Source organism: Passer montanus, unplaced genomic scaffold (assembly GCF_014805655.1).
Source record: "Passer montanus isolate IOZ18808 unplaced genomic scaffold, ASM1480565v1 scaffold20, whole genome shotgun sequence".
NCBI lineage: Eukaryota > Metazoa > Chordata > Aves > Passeriformes > Passeridae > Passer > Passer montanus.
This window is the reverse complement of record NW_024366592.1, coordinates 1623053-1638420: the sequence shown is the minus strand read 5'-3', so window position 1 is coordinate 1638420 and position 15368 is coordinate 1623053. Positions and strand designations below refer to the sequence as shown.

The window sequence follows — 15368 nt, the reverse complement described above, 5'->3', positions numbered from 1 at the left end:
TTTCTCCTGGAAGAACACCAATCTCCAAAATAAATAAAGTAAATGCTTTGAGAATAAAGTCAGTAGTTTTGGTCTGATAAATAGCAACATAAAAAGGGTACCTTTGCACTCAGCAGATCTGCTGCTGGTGTGCAGTCAGGAGTGATTGCTGCTGACTAGTGAGATAAACAAAGCTCTACTGCTTTCATGCTTGTGTGAGACAGGATATCAGTGCTATTGTTGTGCAGCAAACCGAATGCCAGTGTCTTCCATAAAAAGCTAAGTTCCTCATTAATTTTCAATTACGTATCTGGACACTTCTTGCTGCCTCACTCAGGAGCAGTAATGGGGTGCAGAGACAGCATCAGAGCACGCTTCGCTCTGCACCAACTTTATGATGCGAGAACGCTCAGGAAGGGAGATGGGTCTGAGAGATTGGGAAATGCTTCACGAAGAGCCAAGCAGAAATTCCTGCCTCGTAAAGCTGCTTTTAAACAAGCACTTTTCAGATCCAAGAGCTGCAGTTTCTCTTTGTAGAATGAAATCAAACAAAAGGAAAATCAGCGAGTTGGTGTAAAAGATTAATCGAGCAATTTTCACTGCCAACGTTCAAGGTCACGTGTGTAGGCTGTGGGTATAGTACATAAAATAAACAACATTTGTACATGAACACCAGCTTTTTCAAAGAAGAACATGGCCAGAAAAACCTATTTGAATTTATCATGCTACCATAATATGACTAAGTTTTAATTTACAGGAGTGGTTGGCAAGTGATAGTAAAAAAGGAAATTCTCAGCATTCAAACTTGCAAACCTTTTAGAAACTATTAGGATATGCTTGAAAGTGAGGGTCTGAAATATTTTGGAGCATATTTTCACAATACTTAAACAGTAAGAGAGTCTGCTCTTTAGAACTTCAAAGTCATAGAGATAAGGATGCTTCTGAAAGAAGAAACAGATAGGAAAAAACCTGCTCTCAGAGCTGCCCAGGACTCCTAGAAAAATACATCACTGCAATTTTTTTACCATTATCTGACTTGAAGATCCTGAAAACTAACTAATTCTCTTAAGTCAAGTACAGCACACATCATATTTCCATCTGGAAGTGCTTGCAGATGCTTAGCATCTCAGTAAGCATCATGTAAGATGCTACAAAGTCCACACAAAAATCATTATATGAAGCCTGAAAATTCTCATTAAAAGCCAACCAGTATTTTTCTCTTCTAGCTAAGAAGTTCTGCCTCAATGAAGTAGTAAAGGCTTTAATAAGTTGGTCATCTTAATGAGCAGAGACTGAATTAGCAGGCAATGTCTATTCTAAAAAAGCTTTACTAAAACCACTCCATTTGTGCCAGTAACTCTGTACGTGCTGTTGATATGTCAGAGATATTTCATTTCATGACACCGAAGAACAAGTCAAGAATTTAAGTCAGGGAACAGAAATTCACTGAAAGTTTCATGTTGTTACTGATAATCAGAGCTTTTCGTTCTTTGCATATTTCAGATTTAAGAGGATGGTAGACATCAACAAAATATTTTCTTTACATTGAAAGACTCTGAAAACGGTGCCAAAGAAGATCAGAGGAACTTTCTTTTTTATTGCATCTTGAGGTCAGACACTTTAAATAGAGTTTTTGGCACGCACTAAAATAAACTAAATCAACTTCTCTCAAATTCCTGGCAGTTTATAACCCAAGCTGCCAAGCCTTTCAGTTATGCCAAGCTTCTGCAAGAATTAATACTGCTCAAGTTAACCCAGCATAAAAGGCTGAGTCCTTATCAGGTGAACATCAGCAGAGCTGCCAGGGCCTGAGGCTCCCAGGAGCTGCCTCTGGGCCAGGACTGAGCCCTGCCAGGGCTCACCTGCAAGCCAAGGCAGCTCTGGGGAGCAGAGGGAGGGACCTTCCTGCACTTATTTATCACTAGTGAGAAGTTCTTCTTTACCCCAATAACACCCTGAGCTGTTTGGGCTGCTCAGAGGTGTGCTGTGGCCCAGGGAAGGCACTGAGAGGCTTGCAAAGCATCTTGATCCCATCACAGGCCTGGGATGCACGGGAGAAATCCTGGCTTTTTTGTGGAATATTTGCTTACATGTGTTCCAAACATTTGCACATCAGAAACAGTTATAGCAACTTATTTCCATGCATTTCATATGGCGATGCCTGGTTTAAAAATAAATGTGCTTTTTGGTGAAAAACTGCCATGCAAGCAAAATGTATCTTTATTCTACGATTTCTAAGGTGAGAAAACCATTTCTAGCTATCCCTCCCAAGGCAGGCTTGGGGTTATCCCTGCTCCTCTGAGACCTCACACCAACTGCAGCCTTGTTAGCCTGGGTGCCACATCCCACCCCTCTGAAACATTTCACATCTGGCTTCTTTTACACCTCCTCAGTCAGGAAGGGCAGCACATCTTTCACCACAGGAGACAGACGATTTCTCTCCATGCTTTACTTCCTCTCACACAAGGCTTTGCAAGCATGTGCTCTCAGTCAGCAGGAAAGCATCAGGCTGGTCTCAGGAAAATGTCCCTTTGTGTCCCTGACAGTCCAGGAGCAGCACACTGTGCTCTTGTTTCACAAGGAAACACCCAGATTTATACTTTTGTGCCAGTTCTTATGACCCAGGGGGAAGATGGGCAAACTTTCAGAGTTTATCAGCAAATGTTCCCTCAAATTTATGAACTGTTTCCTTGTTTGGGCTTAAGGAGAGAAACCTGATATGTGCTGGCATTTCTTTCACCTGCTCAACCAACCTGCCGTACAATTAGCTCTTTTGTTTGTGCATGGCCTTCATTTGGATCTCACACACACGATTTAATGGAGAAATACATCAGAAACCTCTGCCTGTCCATCCACACAGCAGCACAGGGAGGGGTTTTTTTGGTCCAGTCCTAAAAGCAGCAATGCCTGGGCATTGCTGCTTGTGCTGGTGAAGCTCTTAGCCTGGGGCTGCACACAAATATAACAGAGAATCCCCTTGGAGAGGGACCTGCCTCCAGCTCTGCAAACAAACACCACCCAGTGCAGGAGCAGATGGATTCTTACTGGACAGGTGCTTGCCAGAGGGCATTGGTGTCAAAGCTTTTTGTTACAAAGAGCTTACACAGAAAACACAGATCAGGAAATCAAATTGTTGGATAAACCTAGCTGATCCAGCTTGTTAAAAACATTAGGGACATCAGCATTTCTGTGTCCACACTCCTTTCTAGCTCCTGGCCAACATCTTCTGTAGTACCTCAGCACCTCCCTCCATCATCACCTTTTTCCCCTCTTGCCATGGGCAACCAGGTGATGAAGCAAGGCATTATACATGCAGTAATTATCCCTTCAATGCCTTCAAAAGTCATTCTGTCACCTTCATTTCCAATCCTCTTCTGATTTTTCTTACTGAAATCACAAAGTTCTGTGTTTTAACAAACACCTCAGAAGCTTTGCACTTTGCTGCTCTACACAATCCTTCAGTAAATCTGAACAGTAAAATGCTGTTTTAGAGAAATTATTGTTGAATATATACAGGCCCCCTCACCCCACACCACTGCAAACAGATTCTCAAGGAGTTTTGGCTCTGGATAAGCAGCTTCTCCATTTATCACACCCACTGATATGCTGCAACATTCTCATTTTGTATTTCTGTTTAAAAAGTTTTAAAACTGCGTGTTCTAATTCATAAGCAGGGCGATAGTTTGGATTTGTCAAGCATTTTTTACTACAAACAGAATTAAACCACATTTAAGCACAGCTGTAAACAGAGATTTTAGTAGACTCTAACAACTCAGGTAGCAAAATAAATAGCAATATTTTTTCTAGGCTAACCCTGATGTTTGGACAGTTGTCTAGGATTTATGTGACATTATGGTTACTGAAGTATTCACATTTGTGCATGTAAACGGTCACCAACTTACAATTCTTTTCTCTCTCTCCTAATTCAAATAAAAACAGGGACAAAATAGTGCCTTGCAGCTCTCAGAGTTATCTCCTTGGCTGATCACAGAAGTGAATAACCAGGCTGATTTTCTATTTCCAGCTGAAAATGTGTAAGTGATTAACAGCCCCCTGCACTTTGGTACAGTGCTGAAAGATCTCTCCTTCTGAAGCAAAGACAGACCTCCTGTTTCTTTTTACAAGCAAAGGGGAAAAAACCCCACAAAGAGAAAAGGATGGGAGGAGAAAGGGTGCTTTCAGTTTTGTTTCTGCATGCCTCTTTCTTTACAACTTAAATTTGCATACCTGACTTTTCCTGAGAAGAGAAGGGGTGACTGGAAAACCACTACACTGTAATATACAAAAAAAAAAGGTTAAAAATTTACTCATAGACAGTGAGTAAAATTTACTCATAGACAATTCTACTCCTACAGAGGCTGCCACAAGTCAGAGTTGGTCAGTGCCCTTTCCATGGCTGTATTGCTGCACTTTCATTCACGTGGTTTCCACTCTCATCACTCTCCTTAAATTATCAGTAAAACTCTCAGAACTGAAACCAACAGAGGAAGTTTATGAACACTGAAGGAAAGAGTCCAGCCTGGCCCCAGCTGGGAGTGCTGGCTCCTGGGGAAGAGGCAGAGACTCATTTTATGGCTTTCCATCCCTTGGGATGGAAAAAGAAAAGTAAAACTCAAAGAGATGAAATTTTTAAATCTAGCCTTTTCTGTTTTGCTCTCTTTAATTATGTATTGAAAGAAGTTCAGACTGGATGAGTTTGATGTGCCAAATATCAGTGTAAAGCCCAGCATACAAAGTGTGGTAACAAGAAGGAAGAAAAATTAACTTTCAGAAAGAAGAGGGAAAAAAATAAAAGAAAAAGAAAACAGTCAGTTTTCCCACATGTTGAGGTCCTCAATTATTATTCAGCTACTTGAAAGCATCCACTTAGCTCGTGGTCAGAACTTGTCTTTGGAAGCTCAGCAAGAGCTTTAGCAGCACACAATAAATAAACACACAAACGAAAATGAATGAAAGTTCCCTTTCTAAAGCAAAATAATTACAAACACTGCTGTAAAAAGTCTGATGAACTCTAAGTAGTATTATTCCTTTGCACTGAAGGAATATATACAATATTTTTATTTTTTTTTTAAATATAGAAGAGTTGACAGTGTCTTTTTCAGGACAGGAGGAGAGGGAGGCTGGGTGCTGTGGAGAAAGCAACTGAGGGATAGAATAAATCCAAAAGTAGGACAGCCATCAGTGCTGCATCTGAAGTAGTCATCACTGCTCACCAGGCTGCTGGAGCCTGTGCACCACTGTAACTGAAATCTTATTAAAAGGCACTCAGACCCCGGGAAGCTGCACCAGGGAATCCTTTAAAGTGGCTCAGAATGCACAACCCAAATTCAGGGCATTTTAAAAATACATAGAAAAATTCTAAAAATCCACTCACACATCAAGTAGGGTTGTTTGCAATTTCACAGTTTTGCTGATGAGAAAGTATTAACACTCTACTTAGCACAAATGATGTAAAATAAAGTATCAATATTAAACATATTGAACTGTGCAAAATAAATCAAAAGTAACTATATCAGGGTATGGTGACTAAGAACAGTTCTCTCTCCAAAAACTGGGGGGACATTCAGGCCAACTTACAAATTTTAGGAAAAACTTCAGGTTAAATCCTACTATAACTTATTGTAACCTTAAATGGAAAGCAAAACTTGTAATTTTAAAACATTTCCTACTGCTATCTGCTTCACCTCTTCTATCAAACCCCCAAACTTCAGTATCATTTTTAATTCAGAATTCAAACTTTAATAATATTGTCCAAATGCCAATGCAGGGTCTCCTGAAGAAATCACTCTACAGCAATATTTTATGAAATATCACATCAATACTAAAAAAACAATGCAGATCATGAAAAGTAGACTGTGACATAAATGGGAGGAGGCATTCAAGTGTAGTTTGAAGCAGGTTTTGGGTATAAGGAGTTTGAACAAAAAGCCATTTATGTTGAATCACACTGCTCATTCCTGGGGCTGCCTGAGCATGGGAGGGGGGAAGCACTTCCAGTTGCTTCTGCAAGCACTGGGATGTCAAGTGCTCCAAATTTAGCATCATTAGTATTCACAGTTATTTCTTAGCAATTTGATCAAACACAGGCCACATGGGTCAGCCCACTCCACAATTAGATGACTGATTCTGAAGGTCAAACACCAAGAACAGGACAGTGACATCCAAAGGATGCTTCCAGCAAAAGAACCAGATTATCTTCTCTAAACAAACTAATCTCCCAAGAGAGACATGTCTTGTTCTCCTCCTTAACCACATTCACCACGGATTCTTACTTATTCACATCTCAATAACTCTCCTTCCCAAGCCTTAAAACTAGGAACAAGCTTGTCTGTCCTCACCAAGCCTTCTCCCAATGCTTAGGGCAATTCAGAGCGAAATTAGCATGGAAACATCATTTTATTTTAGAATGGCACTCAAAACAAGTGATTCTTCACCATTTAAAAACAATTTCAGTTTGATTACAAATTATATATCCACCAGCCCCAAAAAAAAAAATCTAGGTTACATTTAAGCCAAGTTTTTTTACTTAAATACAAAATTTAGTTGTTCTACTGCAGCATCTGCTTGCAAGGCTACACTACCCCTAAAAGCCTTAACCAAATGCTGAAGGTAGTTAGAATCAGCACTCTTCATATCTTCTGGCACAAATCCTAACATTGAGGAAGGAAATCCTTGGGATTAAGATTGTATTCTCACATATAAAATCAACCAGGACTCTACTTTGTTAACAAATTGAAACAGAAGTGTGTAAACTTTGTAAGTCAGTATCAGTAAAATAACGTCACATGAAGCCCAGGGCAGTTGTGGTAATCACGGTTTTATCATCCCAGAGCTATCAGATTCAGAAGGTCCACCCTGCACTAACTTCACTATCTACTTTGACAAACGACAATTAAAATAATTAAAATCCTCAAACAGCAAACAACACATTCTTTCATAGTTTGTAACACATTCTTTCAAACTCCACCTCAAAAAAAAAAAAAAATGCTTTAAGACACAGTGAGGCACTACTGACACTGGGGATGCTGCTTCACCTCTTCCCTAAATGACAAAATACTTTGCATATCAGCAGAGAGATGTCACCTCCTTTGTGACTAAAGTACTGTCTGACGTTCCTTGTGGAGTTTTCCAAGGGCGTTAAACGACATTTCTTCCCTTTATGAAGTCACTGGTGACCTTGTTTCTGTGGAGCACCCATCCATGTCATTAGCATTTTACAGGGGTGTGTACCGTCGTAAAAGGGAAGAGGAGAATCAGAGCTGGGCTGCTCAGAGTGCTTTAACTGAAGGCATCACGAACTCACTATCAACAAAGCACTAAAGCACCAAATATTTCAAAGCAGAGAAGGTAGTTTTGCAAGGTAAACATCTGCACTTTTACTGCAGTCTTTTCAAAGCCCCCAGGTCAATTTTATTGTGCTGCCATACCACAGGAGATAAGGACTTTTCAAAGGTATACTTGTCTAATTTTTAAACCATGTAACTTGAAAGAAAGAAAAAAAAATCCTAAATTTACAAACTAGTGCAAAAAGAGAGAATTTCTAGTGACACAAATGCTACTTGCAGTGTTATGCTTACCAATCCAAACCTCACTGAATATATTTTGAAACTCTGTTTACAATAAAAACCAAGCACATAAAATGACTATCATGTCCCATTTGCAAGAACCCCATAACATTTCAACCACACCTGTTCAGTCCCTAACCAAACTACTTGTCCAAAGGTATGGAATCTACAGGAGATATAATGTCATAAATAAAAATGTCATATAATAATGTCAATAATGTCATATATAAAAAAAAATTAAAAATACAGCAGACAATCTACAGGACACATAATGTCATGTTCTATTATTTCAACAGAAAATGTAGCACCTGACACCTGAGCATGGGGCAATTCAGAACAGCAGGTGACAGGTTGGGTGTATTCTGGGTCTCAGACAGGACACAACATCCCCAGAGCTTTGCTTTGCCAGGTCAGCCAGGTCTTGGGTACCAAGGCAGGAGACAAAATGTAAAAAACACCTGGGAGCTGAGCTCATCTGTGGAGTTTTGAGGAAAAGCCCAGAGCAGACCACAGCTGCTCAAACCAAAGCTGGAGTGTCAGAGTAGCAACAGGCTTCAGGAACCCCTCCCACTTACTATCACCTAATCTCTAAAGTAAATTATAAATAGCACCTGGAAGGTTTTGCTGTTTCAACACCAAGGGTTTGTTTAACAGTAAGGAATGGACACAAGCCCAGTGAAAAGAGGGCAGAGAAAGCAATTCCCACTCACAGGTGCACAAGGAGCACCAGGAAGTTCAGAAAGCAGGAAATTATTGGGGAAAGAGAGGAGGGGAAAGCAGCTTGTGGCTTACAGCTTCTTGGCCAATTGTATTTTTCATATTATGAATAATTATGATACATTATGATAATGAATTTTAAAAGCACGCTTAACTCTAAATATTTAAGTGAGACACTGCTTTTCTAAATGGTCACATGGTAGAATGATCTTTGAGGTTGTTCTTTTGTTGTTTTGTTTTGTGGTTGGGTGTTTTTTGTTTTTTTAAGATAAGTAATGATTATACAGACATGGAAAGCATTCTAATCTGAATTCACACCTTCAAACAAAACTAAGAAGCATGAGAAACATGAACATCTAGAAGGAATATTCTACTTTTTTTCCTTAAGTATCCAGAAAATATTTGCAAGACCTATAAGAATAATTCATTTACACAAGAAGGAGAAGCCACGGTTTTATTTGAATTAGAAAAATTACGGGAAACAAGAAAAAATGAGTCTTAGCAACACATAACCATAATGACTCATGCTTGATCCATTTGCTTTCTTATTTTGGGTTTGCCAACAGCCAGTGCTCCAAGGTCAACTGCAACATAAAGCAGATGTGGTCTTTGCTGAGAATTTAAGACAGATAAAGTCTGTTCCTCATGCTGAAAGGGGATCAGTAATAAAAAAAATTATTATTTTTAAAATAACTTACTCTTTTGAAGTAAGGACTAAATTAATAATAATCATCATCATCATCATCCATTCCTCTCTGAAGCCTTGAACTGATGCTTGCAGTTCTGTGTTATAAAACTGTACATGTGTATGAATGCCTTGCCAGTATCCTGAACTTTTCTTTCTCACAGAAGGAATGTGCATTTCCTTCTTTGCTATACAGTGTATTTTCCTGCACTTCTCCTTATTATTATTAGGAATTATTAGCTGCAACCAGCTGCACCTTCCTCCAGGCCAAAGTTCCTGGTTTTCCGAAGCTCTTTGGGGAGCACACCCCATTCATAGGAATATTTCAGTACTAAGCTGAATCAGATCCCTATTTATCATCAATTAAGTCCACCAAGAAATTAGCACAGCAGCCTGCTCTTTTGCCCAAAATAATCAGCTTTTCTGCTTTCAGCACACAATGGTGCCAAAACTCCTCGTATTTCAAAACAGGTTGTAAAAGCCAAAGGAAAAGAACCTGGATTTAAAACCACATAATTTCATCCTTAATGATCAGTACAGTCTGGAGAAGGCATCCAGATTTTCATTCCTAATTCCCTGCCCTATCAGTGCTGCAGCAGTGGGCTTGGCATGCCATGCTGTCTGTGCTGAACTGGAACATGACATATTCCACTGAATATGAGGAGCTTTCTGACTTGTGAGGGTGGGCAGAGAGCTGGAACAATCTGTCCAGAGAGGGATGAGAAGCAAGCAGAACCTCCCAGAGATGAGGGACAGGTTTGCCCACGGGTTTGCAAAGCTCTGTGGCTCCACACACTTCACTGGCGCACGGCTGGGGTTGGGTGGTGAAGGACTGAATTCTTACTCTGAGTCTGCAGCTCGTTTACAGATGCTGCATGGTAATAATCCAGAGCCCCAAGTGGATGCTCAAATGAGTTCCAGATCTTAATAACTGTATTTTAACACTCTTAAGTATTTTAAAGGAAGATAACAAGATACTGTTAAGCAATAGCATTCCCCTGCTAAGTTCCCTCATTAAACAAGAAATGTTTAATGCAAGAAAAACAATGCACTCCTCCACAGGAAAAAAAGTTTTAAAAGAACATGTATTGACTCCTTCTGTTAGCCATATTTTCTTAATACAAGCCAACATCAATCAATCAATCTCTTCACTCTAAGTGCAATTCTCACCTCTCCATGCGGAACACGTTAATGAGTTTTCACTTTAAAAAAATCATCTCTATTTACCAGGTACACAGAAATAACAGGCTTCAGTCTTGCTTTCTCTGTGGTAAAGAAAAGCTAAGAGTTCTTCCCTTACCATAGGATAAGAGACAAAATACAAGCTCACAAAGCCAGCGTGGGTGTTCTGTTTTGCTGTATTACTTTTTTTTTTTCCCCATCCTCTCTGTGTTTCTGCCAGCACTGAATTGAGTGTTAATTGAAAAGTGCTGGCTCGCCCCTGCACCAGGAATGCAGCAGCAGTGCAGCTGCACTGCTGAGCTGCAGTGCTTGCAAAAAAGTGAGATGGAGAAACTTATTGGAGGGAAACATGGGTGGGCTTCCCCCCCTGCACCAGGTCTGCTGCAGGTGACAGGAGATGTGATCTCCAGCAAAGCTGGAGCTCTGGAGACCATGACAGAGCCTAGAAATAAAACATGGCCCTCCTGCAACCTCAATAAAGGTTTTACAGTGGCAAAGGAAGCTCTGCTCCTCCAAGCAAAGCTGCCTGTCTTAAAGTGAAGTGATGTAATGAAGATTATATTAGTGGGTGAATAAGCTCCTGGTAACAAGGAATGCTTTTCCCTGGAGCTGTACACACGAGCCAGCACGATCACAGTCCTCACCACAAAAGTCTTGCTGAGGAGCAAACTAGGAGGAGGAAACCAAGAGAAGTTACCCTTGGATGAGATCAACATGTTTCAGACCATGAATCAGCTGGCTCCCATATCCAGTGTGTCATTTACAGAGAATATTACAGACTGAAGATTTCACTTAAAATAATGAGAACAGTTATTGCAACCAGGAAACAACCATTTGTTGGGCTGAAATGTTGCCTTAAATGCAGTTGGCAAATGCAGGAGATACATTTTGCTCATCTTTACTTGTAAATGAATATTTAAAAATATGTATGCATACTTGGGGGAAAAAACAAACAAACAAAAAAGCAGTGTGGTGTCCTTTTGCTGATTTGGATAAAACACTTCCTGTTCAGCTCATCCTCTGAAGAAAAACTCTACAACCAAAAAATTTAAAGAACTGGTGGTGAGGTCAAAGGGCCAGGATTAAAAACCAAGCAGCAACCACCACATATGAGTTCTACAAAGCTTACTGCAAATCAGCTCCTAATTTCAGCCTACATCTGAACAACTCTCTGCATGTCAGTGCAGAAGTGCTGCTTGAAACCACTTTGCTCTCACCTCAGCAGGTAAATCACAGCTCTGCAGATGAGGCCACAGGGCTATCCCAGAGCCCATCCAAGCACTCTTCATTTAGATTTGTCCTTTCCTTTTTGGCAAACAGCACCCAGATACTGCTCTGGTGCAATCAGGTCTCCTGACAATGTGAAACTCCACACTTTAAAGAGCCCACTGACAGATGGATTCAATTTAATGTATGAGTATGAACAGCTGCTCCTGATCACCAGCTTGTACAGCACACTCATTCATCACAAAATATTTCAAAAGGCCGAGCTGAAATGGAACAAATGAATTTGAAGGAGTATGGGAGGTACTATGCTAGCCTTGGAGAATGTGTCAGATGTAAAAATCACAGCTATGGGACTGCCATTAATTCATTCCTGTAAATGCTGGCTCCGCTCTGTTAGCAGCATTCTCCAGATTCTCCAAAATCCAGGAGGGCAGCCTGAATGAGGTATTAGAAGATGTAATTAAATACTCCTTACTGAAGGTGATTTTAACTAAGTAAGCCACTAAAAGGAGCTGACAGCATGTTTAAATTGTGCTGGGGAAAACTTCAAGATGTCAAGCTCCAAACAGCTGCTAAAAGGAGAGGAGGTTATTTCCCCAATGTTCTAACTCAGAAAGAAGATCCATCAGTGGTGTAATGGAGGGACATGGACCTGCCTTTGTCACCTTCATCTTAAACACCGTGACAGGCCTCACTGCTTTTAAAAAGTTTTCCTCTTTTTCTTTGCTCCTTCAGTGCCAAGGACAAGGCAGAGCCTGACAAATGAAACCACCCATTTTGAAGGTCTGTGAGGAGATGGAGAGCTGACACAGAGCTGAGTAATTCACATTATTTTCTTTTTTTTTTTCTTTTTTTAATTTCAGGAATTATGCAGCAAAAATAGACACTTAAAACATCACAGTGTTTGTCATGGCCACTGGATCATCTCTGAGTGACTCAGATTTTCACAGAGCACTTCCTCTGATGAGTTGTGCAAAGGACAGCTTCACAGATGTTGGGAAGAAGGGTGATGTGCAGGGAGGAAAATTCTCCAGGAGTTGCCTCAGGTGGCAATTCATTCTTGCCAATTCCTGCTAGGGTTTTCTAGGAGCAGGGGAAAACAAGTTTCCAAGACCTTTTTGAAGGCAATTCTTATCTAGGTGTGATACTTTCACCATCTTCAGACACCTGTATCATTCAAGTGCACTTGTGTGAATTCATGAGGAAAGCATGTAATGCTTATGGAAAATTCCCAATTTCACACACTTTTGTACCACTATGTGGTTGTTAGGTCAGACTTTTGCACCTTAGTATGAAAAACAGACTTATATTTTGAGCTGCAGAGAATTTAATAATAATTTGTTGTAACACTTACTGATAAATGGGGAGTAAAATGAAACCAAAGTTCCCTCAGCATAGAAAATTTGATCTTTGCAATGGTAGGGGGAAAAAAAAAGACTTTTGGGTAATAATATTTCCCTGTTTCCTTCTACAGAGTACCTTTGCCAGTCTCTTTCTCCACCTATCTCCTTCCTCAAGGGCAGGCAAGGAGACAAAGCTCAGGTGTCATAAGCTTGCACAAAATAAGGCGCAAAAATAAGGCGCAAAAATAAGGCTCAAAAATAAGGCACAGCAAGCTGGGGAAGTGGTGAGTAGATCTCTACCCTGTCAATAACCACTCTGAGACAGGTTTAACTTATTTTGGGAGCCCAATCCACCACCAGGGCACGCGCTCCTATGCGGGGGTGAGAAGCTGTGGGCTTTGCTTGATCTGCCATAGCCACACAGGCTCACACACCCTCTGCAAAGGTTATTCATCACCACAGCAACCTCCAAACAAAGGTGGGAGCCAAGTCAGGCTGACCCAGCCCTGTCCCTCTGATGGCAGAGGGCAAAGGTGCTCTCCACCTGTGCCCTACAGAGGACACGACTGCTTGGGTTTGTTTTTGTGTCCCTGGATGTCACAATTCCACTTTGAGCATCCCAGCTTGCATGCCCAGAGCAGAGAAGAGCCACACTGATGCATTAAACAATAAAATTCCTCTGTAACCCCAGATAAAAGGAGAGAGAGGATCACAGTGACAATGCCACATTCCAAGGCACACCACTGTCACCCCACCCTCTCCTCATGCTCCCCCGGGTACCAGGAATAGCTGCTGTAAAACAAACACCCCACCTAAAGCCAAAAAAACCCCAGGGTGTTTGGCTACCATTCTGTCCTTCCTCTCCCTTCTCCACTTCTTTTCTTCACATCCTCCCTCACTCCACGGGAGATTAACGATTTTGGAAATGCCACGAAAACCCAACCGAGGCAATAAAATAATTGCAAACTCAGCACAAATGAAAAGCAGAGTGGGGTTTTTCCCCCCCTGAATCTGGAAAGAACAAACCTCGATACTTCCCCAGTCACTGGAGGGAAGAGGTTTTGATCATTTCTAAACCTTTCCAGCTACCAGCCAGGAGGAAACAGCGCAGTCTGTAATGACAAGCTGTTGACATGGCATGGCTCTGGTCTGTGACACAGAGCTTTCTCCTGCCAAGCCAGGCTCGTGAGCACCAGCAGCCCTCACCACATGCAATGACAGCCCTGAAAATGGCCAGATTTCTCTACCTGTCCTGAAGAACATCCCCCACCTGAGCAGTCAGGTGTCAGGATTTAAAAGATAGGGTAACCATTTGCTTTGAACAAATTACATGATTAAAAAAAAAAAAAAACCCAATGGTTCAGAGGAATTTTATTTTTTAAATCAAAGCCACAGGTGATTGGAACAGATAATAAAATCATTATCTCTCATTTACTCCTGTCAAGAAATAGAAGTTAAGTTTTTTATCAGAAATATCTATCCAGCTTTAGTGGTTTTGGACCTAAGCAAAATTTATGCTAACAAAAGGGTGATTTGATTTATACCAATGGCTTACGCTATCATTTTTCTTGAGTTCAAAAACAGTCATTGGTAGCTAACCACTAATCTTTTGCAGGCTTTACAATTTCTGTCAGTGTGTTTCAGCATCCAACCGCCTGAGGCAGGAGGTTCATTTACCTGATTCTGCAATATTTCTAATAGCCAATCACTTCAGTGATTTGGTACCTCAAGGGAGCCTACAGGAAAGATGAGGACAGGCTTTTATCAGGGTCCACTGCGACAGGACAAGACATAATGGCTTTAAAGTAAGAGAAGGTTGAATTAGAATGGATGTAAGGAAGTTTTTTATAATTAAGGTGGTGGATGTCCCATCCCTGGAAATACTCATGGCCAGGCTGGATGGGGCTCTGAGAAACCTGGTCTACTTGAACATGTCCCTTCCCTTTGCAGGGGGGCTGTACCAGATGGTCTTTAAAAATCCCCCCCAATGTAAAATATTTTGTGATTCTATGATAATACTGTTCTGACACTATAATTAAGAAGAACTATAAATTTATTTTTTAAAAAAATAAGGAAAAAGTATAAGAAAATTCAGGTTCCAGATGAAAGTTCAAACTGCAGTTTCAAATATCTGCACTGCACTTGCAGGTAGCAAAGAGTAATGGAGCAGAATTGCAAGCAAAGTGCAAACCACCACTCAACCCCAAGGGCAGGATGCTCCCCAGACACCCTGCACTCGATGTTCTGTGCTCTACAGTGCTCTCAGAAATAGGGGAAAAAAAACCCAAAAAACAACCGAAGCAACAAACTAAAAGCCTGCATTGGAGTTCACACGCATTTCTTAAGTGCAGCCATAGGCAAACCCATGGAACTGGATGTGCTGAGAGAACTGTGATTTATGGCACAGCACAGTCACCACCCGACCTGATAAGCAGGCACTGGCTTGACTCAGTCTTTATTTGTGAATAAAGTGAATTTTCAACACACCTTGATGACGTTGTGCAGTCCCAAAAGGAACCTCTCCACATGGAGATGGTTTCCCACCCCTGTCACAAGGGAGCAAGGGTTTCTGCCTTCTCCCCCACGCAGGCATTCCATCCTGTGAGTCAGGCTGACACCTCAGACACAGCACACAGACATTTGTCCTAAATTGCTGTCCCTCCGACCAAG

The 15368-nt window shown here is 41.0% G+C and overlaps 1 protein-coding gene across 8 annotated transcripts in view; it reads right to left on the bottom strand.

Annotated features, from left to right (window-relative positions):
* Positions 1 to 15368, bottom strand: part of EPS8 (epidermal growth factor receptor pathway substrate 8) — a 124825-nt gene that overhangs the window by 74895 nt on the left and 34562 nt on the right. The window lies entirely within an intron of this gene.